The 6,352-nt window shown below is 42.3% G+C and overlaps 1 protein-coding gene across 3 annotated transcripts in view; it reads right to left on the bottom strand.

Moving 5' to 3' along the window:
- LYPD6 (LY6/PLAUR domain containing 6) overlaps positions 1-5,801 on the bottom strand; it is a 110,563-nt gene extending 104,762 nt beyond the window's left edge. Inside the window, exon 1 of one of the 3 annotated variants that reach the window (XM_015596483.2) lies at positions 5,578-5,801. The gene's annotated coding sequence lies outside the window, so the exon portion shown is untranslated. The remainder of the gene's footprint in view (positions 1-5,577) is intronic. The other 2 variants (XM_025039525.1, XM_006921058.3) reach the window with 2 other exon arrangements.
- Positions 5,802-6,352: the final 551 nt, after the last annotated feature.

Genomic DNA, 6,352 nt, shown 5'->3' with positions numbered 1-6,352 from the left:
AATACCAAATACAAAAATATATATATTTATGTACTTATGATATTTACACATACTGCCTTTTATATACAGGTTATTTGGGGGGAAACACAGGCAAAATCTCCAAATACAGGTTTGCAGAAGACATAGACATGATAATCAATGAGCTTTTCTTATGATTAGACCATATGAAATTTGAGGTTATGATATTATATCTTATTTTCATACTTTTTCTTATTAGAGCAATATATGTTCATTGTAGAAAATCTGAAAAATATTGTAGAAAAGAAGACAACAAAAACATTTGTAACTCCATAATACCTAGAGATAGTCATTGTTAATATGTTGATACATTTGCATGTAGAGGAACAGATAAGTAGAGAAGATTTATATAAACTTACTATACTATGCATTTTTTAAAATAGTATCATACTAATTAATATTTAATTTTATATCCTACTCTTCTGAATATTGACTTCATCTTGGTGGGCACACTTTTTTTAAAGAGCTGAGAGAATATTACCCAGTTCTGTTAACTGCTGACGGGAATAGAATTTAAAACCATCTCTTATAAATGTGGTTGGCATTGCTTTTCCCAAGTACACTTATCTTCAATATTCCATTTTGACTTTAATCTTCTATTATTTTTCTTCTCATTTAGGTTGTCTTTTAAGTTATCCCTATGGTTCAACTTTACCATCTTGGTTTTCATTTATGCATAAGAACTGTGCACCATTTGTAAACATTTATAAAATTAAATAAAACTACCCCTAAACTATTTCATGCAAGAGCCTATTTGTCCGCTCAAAGAAGTATCCATTTACCTCCACTCTTTGTTTCTTCTTTCTTGGTCCAACAAAAGGTCACGAATAAAGAAAGAACTGGGATTTAAAACCTGATTAGGTTTTTTGAAAGTTTAAAAATATCCCATTTTCTGCAGCCGTAAACATTTCCTCCTTTAACTCTCATACATTATTCCTCCTTTCTACAAAATAAGCTGTATTTGCTATAATCTGTGTTTGCTTTGAATACTTATCTCTCAGTTGTCCACTGAGATGGGATCTGGTTCGATGGGATCTGGCTCGATGGCTCCTGCCTAAAACCCTTCTCTTGACAGGAGCCCTCCAAAGATGCCAGCCAATGCCCCAGAGCTGTCACTTACACACCAAGTTTCTTCAACACACTTCGTGATGGCTGTCTAGTCTTGGTGATTTTTCTTCACCTAGTCTGCTGATTAGGTCTAGAATATCCTGAGCACTTCCCATTTCCTGATTTTCTCCAATGTATTTATTGCTTGAGAAAGTCTGAGTGTGGAAATATTACTCAGCAAAAGCAGAAGCACAGAATTCATTTACATTGTATATTCTTTTTATCTCTGAGTATGTGTTTGGTATGATGTAAGCCAAGTGCTTCTACAATTCTCATTTCACAGTATTTAAGATTCTTTCATTATTGTTTTAGAAAACCATTGCAAGGATTTTTTCAAATTCATTTTTGGCTATCTCATGTTTAGTGTGCCTGGGATCTGTCACCCTTCATGGGTTCAATTTAATAACCTGACCCTTCAAATATTCCTTATTCATTGCATGTATCTAAGCATTCTTTTTAATTCCTTTATTTTTTCCTCTGTATTAAGTGTTTTCAAAGAGTTTGAATACAAGAACTTTATTTTTCTTATCATAAGTTCCCATACAGAATTTCATATAGTTCCCACTTTCTTATGGGCAATTTGATTTGTTTAGATAATTCTTTCCTTTTTTCCCCTTATATGTCTTCATTGAATTCTTTTTGAGAACTGATTAGGTATCTCATTAGGTAGGTCTTTCTTCAGAGTCCCCTCTCCTGTTAGATATTGAATTGAATTAGATATTGAATTGAATTAAACTGAATTGAACTGAATTGAATTGAAATATATATTATTCGTCATTGTATGCTCCAATCTACATTGCATCTGCTAGGCACTCAGTGAAGATTTCCTGAATAAACGTATGATACCAACAGTTAACAATCACGGGGCATTTATTAGGTGTTATGTTCTATACTAAGCACTTTATATGCATCATATTATTAACTCTCAGGCACTAGACTGTAAATTTCATTGGCAAGGAGTTTGTCTATGCATCCCTAGCACCTAGAGCAGTACTAGCACACAGGAGGTGCTCACTAAATCCTGCCACATAGATAAAGTGAAAAACTTCATGAGGTAGGTGCCATTATTATTATTCATGCTTTACTCATAAGGAAACTGAAGCACAGAGAGGTTCGATCACTTTCTGAAGTCCCACGGTTAGTATATGTGAAGCCAGGACTTGAATATATGTAACCAGGATTCATCACTAATAAACTCAATACCTACCTACATTAATGCAAACAAAATTAATTCTATTTATCTTAATAAATAGTATGTAATATCACAAATAAATATTGTGAGCAACAATTTTTCAAGAAAAGATGTGAAATGATGGGTTAATAAATGCAGTAGTGCCCCCGCTCCTTATCCACAGTTCCACCTTTCTTAGTTTCAGTTATTCACAGTCAACCGCAGTTTGAAAATGTTAAATGGAAAATTCCATAAATAAACAATTCATAAGTTTTAAATTGTGTGCCATTTTGAGTAGCAGGATGAAATCTCTCACAGCCCTGCCCTGTCCCTGTCCAGGACATGAATGGTCCCTTTGTCCAGTCTACCCATGCTGTATATACTCCCTGCCCATTAGTCACTTAGTAGCCAGCTCGAGTATCAGATGGACTGACTGTCTCCATATTGCAGTACTTGTACTCAGTAATCCTTATTTTACTTAATAGTGGCCTTAAAGCCATTCACATAACTTTTACTACAGTATACTCTTATAATTGTTCTATTTTATTCTTTATTAATCTCTTATTGTGCCTAATTTATAAATTGAACTTTATCATAGATATGTATTTACAGGAAAAAACATAGTACATATAGAGTTCAGTACTATCCGTGGTTTCAGGAATCCACTGGGGGCCTTGGAACTTACCCTGTGGATAAGGGGGGACTACTGTAATCATATAAGTTCCTCACTATCTATGTAAGTAAAAACCTGATTTCTCTTTAATCAATGTCTTCTGATGTGTTTGTACAAAATAGTTAATGAGGATTTCAGGACTTTTGATAAGTGAGTGCTTTTTATTTTCCAGAGTATTTCTGGGTTTAAGTAATCTGTTTTGTCGATTCTTTTTAAAATAAGAATGGCACTAATAATCATTTATTAGGGCTTCATTATAATCGTCTATAGAGTTTATAAGGATTCTGCTTATAAAGAGGGAGACTTATATGTTTCTCAAATATCTCTGCCACTTCATTTTCTTGAAACATTATCATTAGTACGTCATTCTTTAGGGTTTTGATTACTTCTATATTTAACAATTCATTAATAAAAATAATATACCCCTTTGAAAAGGACAGTTCCTTAAAATCAATATTAGCTGTCTCCTTAAATTTTTATCAGCCTACACCCTAGTGGGAGCTAAGTGATATTTAGAAAAGAGCAAAGCCTTTTGGGACTGGTACATAATGGTTCCGAAGCCATGGTTGAATAGTACAAAGAGATGCAGAAATTAGAAACAGAAACGCCAAAGGTGTAGCCCCGCAGGAAGGAGGGAAGGGAGTAAGAAAGCAAGGGAGGGAAGAAATTGGGAAAAAAAGAAAAGAAAAGAAAAACTTGACTAGAACTCTGCTATTCACCTCGGAAAAGTAACTTAATCTCTGAGAACTTCAGTTGTTCCACCTATAAAATGGGGGTGATAAAAATGACTTCCTCACAGACACTTTAATAGATCTCAATATGCCATGTAAACTGTACAGCATGATGCAATATATGGCATGGTGTTTTACTTGACATTATTTGCCTGTAATCAGCCCATTTGTGTATGATATAAACATTCATTTACAAAGACTGTCAGCAGCTTCAAAATATAGACCCATGAATCATGGCTACCTTTTTTGACTGGAAGCATTTCTGATATTCAACCCAAGGAACCAATTCACAATTTTTAACAGCCTTTGTGTGCCTACAAGCTCAGAAAGCTTACTGTGTGCTCCATGGACTAGAATTCTGTAAAACCTCTGTTTAAACAAGGAAGCCTCTTTTAAGTCCTGTTTCAGTCTGGTGCCTTTGGTCAAGGTAGAAACTAAAATTGAAAACAGATAGATGTTTTACATTTAAAGGGGTTTAACATAAATGTTATTAAGCCATTTCATGGACGATTGCACAAATATCTTTTGCAAACTTGGTACACGTGAGCACATATACAGTAACCATTAATGTCTTCTAGAGAAATAAGGTGCAGATCCAAAATTTTAAGCAGCTACCTCGAATCCTCTCACTGGAAATAAAATGTAATGGCTTTAAGGGAATTGCTCTAATAATATCATGGCATCTGCAATGGCTGGCCAGAGCAGAGCAGAACTGAGTATATGTCATCATAAGTCAATTTAACAAGAAATAAGCTTCCCCCTGGAGAATCTAAACTCCCTAGCCTCCCACAAAGAAAATTGAATTTTGGAGGTCACACCTTGGGTAGGTTACCAGAGGGAGAAGCTTAACATTCTTGTCATAAGCTCAGGGAGTTTAATGTTATTCTACCAACAAATCGCTACCAAAGATCTGCTCCCCCCTCCACCCTCCACTCAAAAATTATAACAAATGCTTATAGTCCCCTAGGAAATGGAAAATGATTGTGACACTTAAGATGCCATGGACTACGCCGGATACAATCACGTTCAAACATCAAGTTTTGAATCGCGCAGTGAGGAGCAGGGTCGATACTGAGGGCACGCACTGGGGAGGAGAGGAGAGCTGGTGAAACTGTGGTGGGGGTCAAAGCGAGTCAGAAAGACCAACAGAGAGCTTTAAGCTGAAACTGACTCTTTAGCCAAATGTAAACCAACCGAACTGCTGTTACTGGAGAGAAAAGCAAGTCTCCAAGTCAAGCCCAGGCGAAGCCCTAGCTCCGTGGGTGTACGGCGCCTCAATCAGTCGCGGGAGTGGGTGGTCGGAGGGCCTGGCGCGTTCTCGCAATGACTGGAGGCGCCCCAGCTCACTGCACCTTGGGCAGCGGCTCCGGGTGGGCTCAGCCAGGCCACGGCCGCCGCCCAGCCCTCGCCCCCGTCCGCCCCGCAGCAACATGTGGGGCGCTTCCACTCCGTCGCCCGGGAACTCCCTCCAGCTGGAGTTCCTGGTGGACACACGCTTGGCCCAAGAAAGATGCTGAATTACTCTTGGGAAAGATTCCTCTAGCGTTGAACTTGGCAGCTCCTGACATTTCCGAAATCCCACCCTCTGAGCGCCAGCACTACACACACGCACACGCACGCCCCTCTGGACCTGCCTAGGCTGCGCGCAGTGCTGATTGCCCACTCCGGGATAAAACACCAGAGCGGGATGAAGAGGCTAGGATCCCACCTCCGCTGGCCCCTGGGGACGAAAGGGTTGTGGGGAGTGCTATCCTAGCAATGGGTAGCTCCAGGGACTAAGCCCACGCCCGGGTTGGCCCTGGCCGCGCTTTAGTTCGGGCCGCTGGCACCAATTCAGTCTCCTTTTGTGCTCTCCCAGGAAGCCCGCCTCTACTCACCCCGGCTGCTCGCGGATTCCGGCCGCCAGCGGCAGCCCGCTGCCCCATCCCACGAACACTGCGGCGCCCCCAGAGTGTGCAATGCGGAGCCCCGCCAGCGCGCGGCCGGAGCCGGGGATGCGGGAGGGAGCGAAGGAGGGGGGAGGAAAGAGAGGGAGAGAGAAGGCAGCGGAGAAGGGAGGGGGCGGCGGGGGGCGCCCGCGCCACTCCCACTCGCGCCGGGCACTCGCTGCCGCCTGCTGCCTCCCGCGGCCAGCCCGACCTCGCCGGCCGCGGGACCAATCAGCGCGCCGGGGAGAGGGGGGCGAGCCCTCCGCGGGATGCGCTCATTGGCCGGGCGCGCAGACCTAACTCCGAGAGGGGCGGCCCGAGTGCCAAGTCTGCAAACTCCCGGCCTCGGGAGCCAACAGCCCGGCACTCATGCTCTGGCTCGCTGAGTGTGTGAGTCGAGTCCCGCGGGCGGAATTTGAGACCTGCCGGTGAAGCCCGTTCCCAGTGAGCGTTCAAAAAGAGCAGTGTTTTCTCAGGCTGCAGCGATTCCTTCCTGTGAGCGACCCTTTGCGCCTCTCGCCTCACTCTAGCTAGCAGCCGAGTGATGGAAAGCCTGGCAGTGGGAAATGGCTCCAGCCAAATCTTACTCCCCGCCACCCCCAGGGCCGCGCGAGACCCGTTGCACTTAAGAACCGGGACTGAAAAGCAAGTCGAGCTCCGAACACAGGGCAGACCTAGACCTTTGCAATAGAGGATCCAGACTGCGGGCCTGACGGGAGGGGGA

The sequence above is a fragment of the Pteropus alecto genome, unplaced genomic scaffold, assembly GCF_000325575.1.
Source record: "Pteropus alecto unplaced genomic scaffold, ASM32557v1 scaffold3, whole genome shotgun sequence".
Classification (NCBI taxonomy): domain Eukaryota; kingdom Metazoa; phylum Chordata; class Mammalia; order Chiroptera; family Pteropodidae; genus Pteropus; species Pteropus alecto.
Note: the sequence above shows the minus strand (reverse complement) of the source record. Positions and strands in the feature narration are given on the sequence as shown.